The sequence below is a fragment of the Ranitomeya variabilis genome, chromosome 3 (genome assembly GCF_051348905.1).
Source record: "Ranitomeya variabilis isolate aRanVar5 chromosome 3, aRanVar5.hap1, whole genome shotgun sequence".
Lineage (NCBI taxonomy): Eukaryota > Metazoa > Chordata > Amphibia > Anura > Dendrobatidae > Ranitomeya > Ranitomeya variabilis.
The window spans coordinates 446,985,792-446,998,703 of NC_135234.1; the positions used below are offsets into that span (position 1 = coordinate 446,985,792).

Sequence of the window (12,912 nt, forward strand, 5' to 3'; positions counted from 1 at the left end):
AGTACTGCAGTGCGCAGGCGCTGGGCCTCTCTGACCTTTCCCGGCGCCTGTGCACTGCAGTACTTTGCTTTGCCCTCAACAGGGCAGAAAAAGTACGCCTGCGTAGGAGCCGCAACAGGAAGTAAAGAAGAGGACGTCATCGTATGAAGATGGGAGGCACTGGACCCGGACCTCAACGCCCATCGGACCGGACCGCACCGGGACCGCCCCCGGGTGAGTACAATATAACTTGTTTTTCTTATCTTTCAGGTTACATTGGGGGCTTATCTACAGCATTACAGAATGCTGTAGATAAGCCCCTGATGGCAGTGGCCGCAGTTTATAGGCGAAAAGTGGGGTGACAGATTCCCTTTAAGATCATTGCACTGTTGGAAGGTGCAATGATGCCCAAACTTCAGCTTTCTTACATAGGCCATGATGATTTCCTCTTGGACTTCTTGATACTTGATTTCAATCCATTTGCTTTTGGGTCAGTAGGGGTTTATGTTTTGGACTTTGGACACTGAGACATTCAGCATATAATGTTTTTCTGCTCCAGCTCTGCTGCGACCATGAGCCAAGTGTCAGTGCCCTGTGCTCCCATCCTTTTCACATGAGGGTCATAGCACAGCTGCGGAGGATATGGAGAAAGTAATTTCTCCATCTCCATTACCGGCATACGAGGGAATCGCACTGCACTCGGGTGATATCTAAGACTTATATGGGTTAGTGCGATCTGAATCACGGATGCAAACGCATCATGCTTCAATTGTTTTCGAATGCCGATTCGACATGAGAAAAGAATCACAGATGTAAGCTGCCCCATTGGTTAACATTTGACTGAGTGCAATCTGATTTTTTTTTTTTTTTTTTTTTTTTATCAGAGAGCACTCGTCCGAATTGCATCACAAGTGAGAACAAGCACTCACTGTGCAAATTGAAACATCAGTGCCTGCTACTACTAAATCTTGCTGCAGGTCTTTTGCAGTCAATCTAGGGGTTTTTTTTACTAACTGCTGAGCATTCTAGTAGGACCTAGTGATTCTACTTCCTCTTCCTGCCACGTCCAGGTGGTGAAGCCAGCAGAACTGAACAGATATGACAAAATTTGAATTTTCAAATTGCATGTAAATTCGATTCACAGCAAAGTTATTCCCTGCAAATTGAATGTCCCTTATTATGCAGTGGTGTCTCTTTTAGATGTGAAAGAATAATAAACTTAAGATATAAAATAGCAAACAACACAAACTTAAACTCCTATCACCAATTACCTGTCTGGCCCCCAGCATGTTCATTCTAGGGCTAGACTTCCAGCCACAACCAGGTCTCCATGGCCAATGCATATAATACATCATAACATCATGGACGTGTATCCCTGAGTTACAGTCGGAAGTTCGAGTTTAGAGGGGACAGGCCAGAGCTATGACAGGCGAAAGACATGCTCAACTCCGCCCAGCGTCCAGTCCACTTCTTTCTGGCTCCACATCTCCCAGCCTGTTCAATCTAAGAAGCGACTTCCGGCTGTGACCAGAGCTCAGAGATCATGGCGTGTCACATGTCCTTGGCATCACTGCACGTGACATGTAGTTATCTGCAACGCCTGGTTGCAAGCAGAAATCCTAGCGTAGAGTGAACAGGCTGGTGGGAAAAAAGATAATGTAGTGTAACGTGGCACAGCTGTGAAGGTGCACAAAGAGGGTTCCCAAACCGAAGACTGTATATAAAATGAACTTTGGCACTCAACTTGTAATGGTGGGAAAAAAGAGACTGCACTGAGGATTGTATGGCGCATGGTGAGCAGTAAGTTAAGTATTGTGTTTTGTTTGTTTTTTTACTTTTGCCAGGCAACTACGGTATTGCAAAATTCCAACTTGCCAGACTCAATTTTGCTGAATCTGTGTGAAGCGAATTTACAAAGATTTGCATTGTCAAAAATGCAGATTTTTTTTGTATATTTGAGTAGAATTCAATTCCACTCAAACTCGTTCATTTCTAGAAGCCAATGTTGTTTTATCTTTGATCTTTGGAACTATGCTTCTAACTGTAATTCTAGGAGCTTTTTGCGTCACTGTAATCTTTTCTTTTTTTTTAATTCTTTTCTTGAAGGTTTTAGGCAATGGTCTCTTCTCTAGATTTTTTTTTTTTTTTTACTGTATTTGAAAACCCAAGAATATTAGTGGACTGAAGACTGTTGCCCTTAAAAGTGAGCTAGGATTCCTCAGGAACACTGCTAGAAGCTGGAGTCTGGCTATACATTACTTTTGTGCAGCAGGTCATAATGGCCAATGGTTGTTTAGTACTTAGCTGAGTGCAAAGTACTAAAGATGCTTGTCATGATGGGGTTAAATCTGAGACTGCAGTAGTCGGTAAAATAAGTTTTTTGGGTTTTTTTTACACAATTTGGAGAAACCACTTGTCGTATTAGTTGTGTTCAGGTATTTTAAACTCTTCTTGCTTCATTGGTTTATTGCAAACCGCAAAAAGTTAGTAAATTTTGCTATTAAACCTTATTTACAATTAGGATTGAATAATTTTGATTGTGGTTGTAAAATATAGCAACTACTACACTTAAAAGTTTAATATTTGAAGGAGACATCAAGGTTATTTTCACCGTCATATGCAATGCTGCTTTTCTGCAGGCATGACTAGATAGGTGTGTGCTGGTTGGCAGCATCAGTCCTTACTGCTACCTTTTGGGGTGGATTTTCATTAACAGGTGGCACTATAGAGCTCTAGTCTCTGAATCTCTGAAGAAGCAATTTGCATATTTAATTTCAGAGAGGAGTATCGCACGGCGAATAAGCCTCCTTACAGTGGCATGCCAGGGCAGGTGTGTCACTCTCCACAAGGAGAAGCCTTACCCCTTAGACCTCTGTCCATAGCCTCAGTCTCACCTATTCAAATCCGATCTCATACTTTGCACTGACGAGAGGCAATACCCCAAAGTACCATGTCTGCAAATTGAGATTCTAATTTTGGCTTTTATAACGAAGTCTCGTTAAGGGGTCGATAGTGACTTGTAGGATTGCTGCTTCCAACAGGTGGCACGTCGGGGCGTGTGCTGCACCAGCATCTACCTACCACCCACCAGGTAATCCCATTTTCCTCTTTTACCTCTCCCACGATCTTGCTGTGACCGAACTCCTCTTTACCCAGTACCTTCCCACAGCTCATTGGTCTTGTGCTTGGATGCCCCCGTTCAGGAAAACTTATATTTAATACTCATTTGAGACTTATACTTACCCTTACTGTTCCTGGTTAGTGTGCCTTGGCCCCTGAGCTTTATATTATATCATACCTTTTTTTGTGGGATACCATAATATACTTTGATATGAAGTGGCATATATACAATGGCATAATATAATATTGCACATATACAGTATCTACATACCGTATATGTATATGGTATATACCTTACCCAGTGTTCTCTGGTTTTTACTTTTATAAATTTTACTGTGTCTAATTACGTTAACTATTTTTTATTAATTGTGCGGGCACCCTTCTGTTGTGGTGTTACCACTTACCAATTCTTGTCCCAATAAAGGTATTTTATCTTTATATAACTGGTCCTATTTTCTTCCCTGACCACATGCTCGGCTTCCTTCTTTTGGTCCTCACAATCTCTCTGAATGGTCTGCCATTCATCCTCTTTGCAGATGTATATCACCTACTATTTATGAAATGTTATATACCACACTGCGGTAGTGTATGTATATCTACTGCTACGTCCAGCACGTGTTTTAAACTGCTGCAGAGTTCTAGTCCTCTTCCTCTCTGAAGAGGCAATTTACTCATTAACATGTTAAGCAGCAATGAAAGGGGCCCTTTGACAAAGGCTTCTTTGGCCGAAACGCGCGTCGGGGAGGGCGCACTTGCTGTATTTCCCAGGTCACCCTACCAGGTAACAAATACTCGATGATATACTATAAGTACTATAACTTGACCTACAGAAGTGTTGTTGTTAACTATTTGTGTTAGGCCATTTGGGAGAGTGCAATGATGATGGTTTATATAGTGATTATAACCATAGTTACTCATGACCTAATGATGTACACTGTTATATCATGTGCACCCTTATGCCTGTATGTGCATGTCTTATCCTGCCCCCATGCCCTTGTACCTTGAATATATTTAATAAAAATTTATTTTTGTACTTTAATAGTATAGGATAATTCATTGTGTGTGTTTGTCTCTTGTTGTTTTTCTAAGGATAGTGATTTATCCCACAACGGTCCAGAGTAGTTCCAGGTTTTTCTATATTGATAATAATTCACATAATACTTATTCTTGACACATAGTTACATTTCCATGAAGCTTTTATAGCAATGAAAGGGAGCACTTATTCTCACTTTTGCCTATAGATGTCAGTAAAGTCATTGTAACTTTGAAACAGGACTGTCCCATTGCATTACCCATAAATAAAGTTGAGGGAATTTGTTCAGGTCCCTACTTATTTGGCAAGCTATAGCACTTACTGAATAAGCTGCAGAGGGAACCCGGCTTCCTGGATCGCGCCGGCTGATCTGTTCGGCTCCACAGCTGCATGTTTCGCGGCTGTGTGACAGTCATGACACATGCATGGAGAGCCCAACACACAGGCTATCCATGCATGTGTTGTGACTGTCACACAGCCGCGACACATGCAGCTGCGGAGCCGAACAGCTGATCAGCCAGAGCGATCCAGGAAGCCGGGTTCCTTTTGCAGCTTATTTGGTAAGCACTATAGCTTGCCGAATAAGAGGGAATCCGAGCAAATTTGCTGAACTCTATTCATAAATACACACAGTGGATATCTTATTTCTACTCAATAATGATTGCAGCTTAGTACATAAACCTGCACACATAGTAAAGAGATACATTTGGTATTTAATTTGTTTGTTGGTTAGTCCCAAAAAATATGAATATAATCTAACCTGAGGTATGCAGAGACTTTGTCAGCTCATCTGTGCCACACATCAATGATACTGGGAGGGGTCCAGATATCCACTCCTCATTAGTGACCTAGAAAACGAGAGGTGTCATTTATAGGGCCCATAGCTTCCCCGTGCACAGTATGATGGGCCCACAACTCCTCTATGCACACGAGTACCCCCATGTACAGCTCCCCTATGCACGGTATTGATGGGTCCACAGCTCCCCTATGCACACGAGTACCCCCATGTACATCTCCCCTATGCACGGTATTGATGGGTCCACAGCTCCCCTATGCACACGAGTACCCCCATGTACATCTCCCCTATACACAGTATGATGCACCCAAAGGTCGCTTATGCACAGTAGGATGGGCCCACAGCTTCTCTAGGCACAGAATGATGGCCCCACTAGTCCCCCCCATGTACAGCTCCCCTACACATAGTATGATGGGCCCACAGCTCCCCTATGCACAGTATGATGGGCTCACAGTTCCCCAATGCATTGTGATGGGCTCACAGCTCCCCTATACAGAATGTGATGCTCTCCCACACACAACATCCTATGCTGGCCCCCAGTAGCCCTTCCACTTTTTATGCTGGCCCCCAGTAGCCCCTCCACTTGTAAGAGTGATGGTCGCCCCAGCTGGGCCCCTCTGAGTGAGTCTGCCCCCCCCCCCGGTACCTATGCTACTGGTTCCACTTCTAAAACTATTAATTCCTCTTCAGTAATCCATATCTAAAACTGACAGTTGGAATCATGGCCCCTTTATGTGAGGAGGAGGGGGGTGTTCGGATTAGTAATAGTGATGAGCGAATATACTCATTACTCAAGATTTCTCGAGCACACTCTGGTGTCCTCCGAGTATTTTTTAGTGCTTGGAGATTTCGTTTTTCTTGCCGCAGCTGAATGATTTACATCTGATAGCCAGCATAAGCACATGTGGGGGTTGCCTGTTTGCTAGGGAATCCCCACATGTACTTAAGCTGGCTAACAGATGTAAATCATTCAGCTGCGGCAAGAAAAACGAAAACTCCGAGCACTAAAAAATACCCGGGAGGACCCCCGAGCGTGCTCGAAAAATCTCGAGTAACGAGTATATTCGCTCATCACTAATTACTAATAGTAATAATAACGCTCTTCCAAATTTTATAAAGAGAAACCATTGTATTCTTGTACTTCTTGCCATATTGAATGACATTATTATTGCATTTTGAAACATGTTGTTTAGTTGCAAGAGCGCTTGTAAAGTCATACATTGAGGCTTGTGTTCAGAGCACTGTGTTACTGACTGTGACTGAAGAAGTCCCCGCTCGTTGTGGGAGTGGGGACAGGTGAAAGAAATTGCAATTTTTTATTATTTTAAATGTGTATGTGAAGAGTGCCAGGATGGAGGACGTCATTACAGGACGATAGGCACAACGTTCAAATTAGATGCCAGCCTCTGGTAAGCTGGTGGCTTATATAAATAATGTGGGGCATTGAGCTAGTGGCTCTCTGCTCCACAGCACATTTCAAATCAGTGTGCATTTGCTGAAAAAGGTGTTGGCGGGCTCCCTTCATCCACAGTTGTAGTCGCGCCCTCTGTGATCTTGATCATTACATCCCGGTGAACAACCAACCACTCTCGTGCTCCCTTGTCACTAATATTACAGCAGTAAAACACAATGCAGAGTGAGTGACGTCATGTCACAGGACCTACAGGTCATGTATCCTTCACAAGGTCATTATTAAGTCAGACTAAAGTTGAATTAATCTGTTTGCATTTCACGGTTTGCATATGTTTTGTACACAATGTGGATGCCGCTGCGGCTTTTTATAACACCACAATAGCTGTAGCTCTGGAATCGGTTGCCCCTCTCACATATACTAAAGCTCACAAAATCAACAGACCGCACTGACACACCAGCCTGACAAAAGAACTGAGACTGGCTACCAGGGTTGCTGAGTGGAGATGGAAAAGATCCCACTCCAACGAGCGCTTCATCACATTCAAACAGTCCCTCACTACTTTCAAGGCCACACTCGTTGCAGCAAAACAATCCTGCTTCTCATTTCTCATATTCTCCCTGTCTCACAACCCTAAACAGTTATTCAACATTTTTCAATTCTTTCCTCCGTCCCCCAGCACCCCCTCCCTCTCCACTCATCTCGGCCAAAGACTTTACCTCATTTTTCAAGCAGAAGATTGATAACATCAGAGACAGTTTTGGTCGACAACTCCCAGAGCCCTTACTCCTAACTGCTCAGCACTCCTCTTCCAAAACTAACTTCTCCACCATTAGAATGATTCTCACTCTAATCTCAAGATCACATCTCTCCACCTGTGCACTTGACCTGATCCCATCCCACTTTATCCCAAACCTCACCACAGTCTTCATCCCAACCCTAACCCATCTCTTCAACCTATCACTAACAACTGGTGTTTCCCCCCCAAGCTTTAAACATGCCTCAATCACACCTATCCTCAAAAAGCCCTCTCTTGAATCATCCTTTGCATCTAGCTTTTCGTCCCGTATCACTTCTTCCCTATGCCTCAAAACTACTGGAACAACATGTCCATCTTGAACTGTCCTCCCACCTCTCTTCTCCTCCTCCTAGACCTGTCCTCTGCCTTTGACACAGTGGACCATTCCTTACTATTACAGACCCTCTCATCTCTTGGCATCACTGACTTGTCCCTATCTTGGATTTCGTCATGCCTAACAGACCGGACATTCAGCATCTACCACTCGCACACCACCTCCTCACCTGGCCCCCTATCTGTTGGAGTCCCGCAAGGTTCATTCCTAGGACCTCTGCTCTTCTCCTATATATTTGGCCTCGGACATCTCATGGAGTCCCATGGCTTTCAGTATCATCTCTATGCCGATGACACTGACACACAGATCTACATCTCTGGACCAGATCTCACCACCCTACTAACGAGAATCCCACAATGTCTGCTATATCATCCTTCTCTGCTAAATTTCTAAAATTTAATATGGACAAAACAGAATTCATCATCTTTCCCCCATCTCACTCGACTCCCCCCAACAGACCTATCAATTAAAGTAAATGGCTGCTCATTCTCCCCAGTCCCACAAGCTCACTGCCTCAGAGTAATACTTGATACCGATCTCTTCTTCAAACCACATCCAAGCCCTTTCCACTTCCTGCCGACTTCAACTCAAAAATATTTCCCAGATCCATACATTCCTAAACCAAGAATCTGCAAAAACCCTAGTCCATGCCCTCATCATCTCCCGCCTTGACTACTGTAACCTCCTGCTCTGTGGCCTCCCCTCTAAGGCCATGTGCACACTAGGGTGACCAGATCTTATATGGGTTTGAAAAAATGTGGGAATCTTGTCCGTCTGGACCCCACAAAACGATTCCCCTTTCCGGATATTGAGATAGCCAAAATTTGAGCTCGATCAAACGACGTTAACCCGTGCCGCTCGTCGCTCAAAGTTTGAAAAAATCCGATTTTTTGCCCAAAAAGCTGACATATGAAGCCATAACTCCAGAATGGTAAATAATAGAAACACGCTTAATATCTCAAAAGAAAGCTAATGTTGTTCTTCAAAATTTATATTTTATACATAATTGTTATTTTAAGTCAAACTGAGTTAAAACATCTTTTAGCCCCAAGAACGTGACCTGGTACCACTAGGAGCATACTTCGTATATTTTGTTATTAAGTGATACATTTTTTTTTTTTTTTGGTATATTTTTGAGTTTAAAGTAGAAATATAATAAAAAAACAAGTAATACTGATAAGTCTAATGACTTTTTTTATTTTAAAATATAAAAATGAGGTATTTAATACATATTTAAATAATATAATATATTATATATATATATATATATATATATATATATATATATATATATATATATATATATATATATATAATATAATATATATATTATATATAATGTGTATATATATATATATATATATATATATATATATATATATATATATATATATATAATATATGCACATGCATTTCTGTCGGATAGCTTACATTGATCTAACACAATGGATAATTTCATGTTTAAAATCTCTTTAACGCCCCTTGCAAATGAAAGTTTCATCCTCTTGCTCTCAGATGGTCCTGGATCTTCTGCAGCTTCTTCAGGGATGTTGTCCATTTCCTCCAAGCTCTCAAGTTCCTGGTAGATGTTGTCCTCTTCAGTATCTTCTTCTTCTTTTCCTTCTTCGAGCTTGTCTTCATCATCCGTCTCTAAGAAGTAACAAAAGAAAGAGAAAAAAAAGACTATAAAAACTTGTCGTTTTAGCAGAATAGTAATAATACATAGGTACTAAATTACCTACTTCTAATTATCAATAGGTATTATTTTAAGAATATAAACTCAATCATAAAGATGCCAAATGATACTTTCATGTGCATTGTACAATTTTCTTTCAATTATATTGAAACTATTTACTTATTTGTTTATCTACTTTTTAGAATAATAATAATAAAATAAACTCACCAATATCAAAAGTTTCTTCTTGGATTTGTCGGTTCATTTTTGCAAGTTCCTTTTGGGCCTTGATTTCTTCAGCTTGACACAACTTGATGTCCACTCCAGCCATGGAACCTGGGCGGCCCTTCTGCCTCTGTTTCACGAGAAACGCCTTATCTTCTTCCGATTTCAACAGAGCCAAGGCATCTTGTTGAGCAATATCAAAGAGATCATCCAACCTTTCAACAAACTGTTTAAATTTGTTCTTGGCCGTTTCCGATGTTTTCTTCCGGTCTTTTTGAAGACTTCTCCACGCGGCGTGAACTTTTTCCAGCTTAGTAATTGCATCTTGCTCATGCTAAGTTATCCGACAGAAATGCATGTGTATATATTATATTATATATATATATATATATATATATATATATATATATATATATATATATATATATATATATATATATATATATATATATATATATATATATATATATATATATTATATTATATTATATTATATATATTATATTATATATATTATATATATTATATATATATATATATTATATTATTTAAATATGTATTAAATACCTCATTTTTATATTTTAAAATAAAAAAAGTCATTAGACTTATCAGTATTACTTGTTTTTTTATTATATTTCTACTTTAAACTCAAAAATATACCAAAAAAAAAAAAATGTATCACTTAATAACAAAATATACGAAGTATGCTCCTAGTGGTACCAGGTCACGTTCTTGGGGCTAAAAGATGTTTTAACTCAGTTTGACTTAAAATAACAATTATGTATAAAATATAAATTTTGAAGAACAACATTAGCTTTCTTTTGAGATATTAAGCGTGTTTTTATTATATACCATTCTGGAGTTATGGCTTCATATGTCAGCTTTTTGGGCAAAAATTCGGATTTTTTCAAACTTTGAGCGACGAGCGGCACGGGTTAACGTCGTTTGATCGAGCTCAAATTTTGGCTATCTCAATATCCGGAAAGGGGAATCGTTTTGTGGGGTCCAGACGGACAAAATTCCAACATCGATTTTTTGTGGTCACCCTAGTGCACACGTTCAGGATTGTTAGCGTTTTTTTCGCGTTTTTTCGCTATAAAAACGTGATAAAAACGCGAAAAAAAACGCTTACATAAGCCTCCTATTATTTACAGGGTATTCCGCATTTTTTGTGCAAATGTTGCGATTTTTTCCGCGAAAAAATCGCATAGCGGAAAAAAAAGCAACATGTTCATTAAAAATGCGGAATTGCAGGGATTCCGCACACCTAGGGGTCCATTGATCTGCTTACTTCCCGCACGGGGCTGTGCACACCATGCGGGAAGTAAGCAGATTATATGCGGTTGGTACCCAGGGTGGAGGAGAGGAGACTCTCCTCCACGCACTGGGCACCATATAAGTGGTCAAAAAATAAGAAATAAAATAATAAACAGTCCTATACTCACCCTCGATGTATTCCCGCCTCCTCGCACGCTGCCGTTCGGTTCCTGTAGCTGGTGTGCGCTGAAGGACCTCGCCGAATGACGTCACTGTCCTGTGATTGGTCGTGAGCGGTCATGTGACCGCTCACGTGACCGTGACGTCACGGGAGGTCCTGTGCGCACAGACCAGCTAGAAGAGGAGCCGGACGGCCGCTGAGGAGATGTCTGGGTGAGTATAAGCATTTTTTTTATTATTTTTAAACATTCTATCTTTTACTATAGATGCTGCATAAGCTGCATCTATAGTAAAAAGTTGGTCACACTTGTCAAACGCTATGTTTGACAAGTGTGACCAACCTGTCAGTCAGTTTTCCAAGCGATGCTACAGATCGCTTGGAAAACTTTAGCATTCTGCAAGCTAATTACGCTTGCAGAATGCTAAAAAAACGCGAAAAAAAACGGAAAAAAAACGCAAAAAAAAAAATGCGGATTTCTTGCAGAAAATTTCCGGTTTTCTTCAGGAATTTTCTGCAAGAAATCCGCAACGTGTGCACATACCCTAACACTCTCGCACCCCTCCAATCTATTCTAAACTCTGCTGCCCGACTAATCCACCTGCCCCAGCCTCCCCCCTCTGTCAGTCCCTGCACTGGCTCCCCATTACCCAATGACTCCAGTTCCAAACCCTAACCATGACAAACAAAGCCAGCGCAATATCTGTCCTCCATACATCTGTGACCTCGTCACCCGGTACTTACCTGCACCCAACCTCCGATCATCACAAGATCTCCTTCTATGGCACAGTAAAAGAAAAAAGGAAGGCACTCGCTGTTACCAAAAGTGGAAGTCTTTATTTCATGGATGAAAAAGCATAGGCTCGGGAGTAATGCAGAGAGTGCGGACACACTCTCTGAATTACTCCCGAGCCTATGCTTTTTTATCCATGAAATAGACTTCCACTTTTGGTAATGGTGAGTGCCTTCCTTTTTTCTTTTACTATGCCATTGGACTCTATATTCATACAGGATTGAGCACCTGTTCCTTGGGGTGTGTGGTGTTGATATAGTGTGTGTGAATGGTCTCTGCAGACTTGTTCAAGAGACCACGGTGGTGCAGCAGTGCCGAATTTGCTTTTCTCCGTTTTTGGACTTTATTCAGATCTCCTTCCACACTCCCCTCTTATCTCCTCTTCCCACAATCGCATACAAGATTTCTCCCGTGCATCCCCCATACTCTAGAACTCTCTACCACAACACAGACTCTTGCCTACCGTGGAAACCTTCAAAAAGAACCTGAAGACCTACCTCTTCCGACAAGCCTACAACCTGCAGTAACCACGGATTGACCAAACCGCTGCACGACCAGCTCTATCCTCACCTACTGTATCCTCACCCATCCCTTGTAGATTGTGAGCCCTCGTGGGAAGGGTCCTCTCTCCTTATGTACCAGTCATGATTTGTATTGATTAAGATTATTGTACTTGTTTTTTATTATGTATACCCCTCCTCACATGTAAAGCACCATGGAATAAATGGCCTTATAATAATAATAAAAAAAAATAATAATAATAAAGTTACAGCTTGGAGTTTTTTAGCGTTAAACTCAGATGAAAAACTAGGTGACCTTTTCATATGCTAAGAAGCAACGTCACCTTCCAACATGACAAAAAAACACTAGGAAAAATGCAAAAAAGATAAATGCAGTAAGATTAAGATTATTGGTTGGAACTTGCTTGAGCATCTTTCAGGTCTTTCAAGACTTGCATTACTGTTCACGCTTTTGCACTAATGCATAGACCAGGAGTGTGGCTATATTTATAACACTCCAGCCAAATATTAACATTACTTCTAGCGATCTCAGTGTGCAGATGCTGTTTTACACAGTTCCTCTTTGACATATCTATTAATTCATACTTTCAAGCTCTATTTTTAGTGTTGCCACAGCACTCTTACAATTCCACATAATATAAGCTGAGTAAATCCGTAACATCTGGCTACATTGAACTTCAAAGTTATACTGACAATGTATGTAACCATGCCATTGTAGGACTGAATAGAAAACTTATTTTGCTTATTAAAGGGATGTCCACCTTTTTGGAGGCTTTATTTTTTTACGTGGT

General features: G+C 40.9%; 1 protein-coding gene across 2 annotated transcripts in view; it reads left to right on the forward strand.

Annotated features, from left to right (window-relative positions):
* The window catches only part of ATP2A3 (ATPase sarcoplasmic/endoplasmic reticulum Ca2+ transporting 3), a 324,456-nt gene that overhangs the window by 282,017 nt on the left and 29,527 nt on the right, over positions 1–12,912 (forward strand). The window lies entirely within an intron of this gene.